Genomic DNA, 2,172 nt, shown 5'->3' on the forward strand with positions numbered 1-2,172 from the left:
GGCCAGAAATGGAGGAGAAATCTAGGAAAAGAGGGAGCCACAGATGGGGAACCTCGAAATCTGCAGATGAACTTATCTCCAATTCTTGACTGATCCCTGAGCTGTCAATGTGTGGAGAGACCCCAAGGAGCACAGAAAGCAACTGCTGGAAAATGCAAGTGTGGAGCAAGTGTCTCAGCACAGCTACCGCAGGAGAGATACAGGTTAGGGTTTGAGTCCCATCAAGTTAGCTGCCTGCTTAAAAAAAAAAAGCTGTGATCGTCAAAGGAAGATAAAATCCAAGCTCTATAGTGTTTAAAGCACAATGTCTAGTATCCAATTTAAAAACTTCAGGACGTGAAGAGAAACAGAAAATATTATCTTAGTCAAAAGAAAAAACAATCAAAAGCCATTGACCCCAAAATGACTCAGATGTTGGGATTAGTAAACAATGACTTTAACGCAACTTTTATAATCTTGTTCAAGGACTTAAAGGAAAAGATAGCCACAATGAATTTAAAAATGGAGAATCTGAGAGGAGAGGTAGAAAAAAAAATTTTTAATCAGAAATTCTAGAACTGAAAAGTGTATCTGAAATGAAAATTATACTAGATGAGCTTGACGACAGATTTGGAGAGAGTGAAGAAAGGTCAGTAAACTTAAAATTAGATCAATAGCATGTAATTTGAAGAGAACAAAAAGTATATTGCAAAAAACGAGTAAAGCGTCTGTGATTTCTGGAACAATAATGTGGGTTAGAAGATATGTGTAATTAGAAGCACAGGAGAGAGAGAATAAGGAAGAAAAAATATTGAAGAAATAGTGGCTGAAAATTTGGTAAATATGGTGAAAACCATTAAGTTACGGATCAAAGAAATTCAGCAAATCCCAAACAGAGTAAACAGTACAAAGAAACCATACCTAGGTACATAATAGACTATTGAAAACCAGATATAAAGAAAAATTCTTGCAAGCCACTGAAGAAAAAAGACATTATAACCGGGAAATGATGTTATGAATGAAAGCTAGCTTCTCATCAGAAACTCTGGGGACCAGAAGACAAGGGATCATCTCTGAAGTGCTGAAAAGGAAAGATGTGAGCATCCTTTCAGATTGCCCCTCCCTGTCTGCCTGGCCACTTCCACAGCGTGGCTTGGGAGCACTGGATGTGTGTGGTTAGTTCTATGCAGTGTTGTCACATCTGTGTCTATTTTGTTTCATTTTGTTGGTTTTTTTTTTTCTAACAGATATTTATAGTCTGATTAAGAAGACCAAGGAAACATATAAGAAAAGTTTAGGGAATGTTTTTGGTTGGTTTTATTTAGCTTTTTCTTGTGGTATAATTTGCATACAGTAAAGAACACAAACTTTTAAGTGTACAGCTAGATTAATTTTTATACATGTAATCATCACCCAGACGAAGACGTAAAACAAATCCATCACCTCGGAAGGTACTCTCATGCCCCTTCCCACTCAGTGCCCAGCAGCAGAGGTAATCACTAGTCTGACTTCTATCACCAAAGTTAATTTGCCTGCTTCACACCTCATATAAATGGAATACAGCATGCCCTCTTGTGTCTGGGTTCTGTTACTCAACAAGACCTCTGTGAGTTTTAGCTATGTTACTGTTTGTACTAGTACTCAATTCCTTTTCATTGCTGTGTAGTATTCCGTTGTATAAATACCCCCCAATCTATTTATCCTTTCACCTTCTGATGGATCTTTGGGTTCCAGTCTGGAGCGATTATGAACGTAACTACCATGAACATGATCGTACGTACCTTTTGGTGGACGTGTGCAATCATTTCCCCTAGACGTGTACCAGAAGTCGAATTACTGGGACATAGGACAGACGTAGGCTTAGCTTCGGGAGATATTGCTAAATGATTTTGCAAACTGGTTGAACCAATTTACACTCCTATCAAAACGTACAGGAGTTCTCAGTGCTTCATGTGCCTGCAAACACACGTATTGTCAGTCTTTGAAATTTAAGCCATTCTGGGGGCCGTGTGGTGTTAACTCTCGTGGGCTTACTGATCCTTTGCATTCCACTGGTGATTATGCTGTACCTGTTCGTCAGCCCAGCACTCAGCACGGACGGAGGCGCAGAGTAGGTCCTCGTGCCGGCGGGATTGAATTGTGGCCGCTCTTCCCCAGCCTCCACCCTGTCTCGGCTTCACAGAGAGACCGTGG

Source organism: Orcinus orca, chromosome 19 (assembly GCF_937001465.1).
Source record: "Orcinus orca chromosome 19, mOrcOrc1.1, whole genome shotgun sequence".
NCBI classification, from domain to species: Eukaryota; Metazoa; Chordata; class Mammalia; order Artiodactyla; family Delphinidae; genus Orcinus; species Orcinus orca.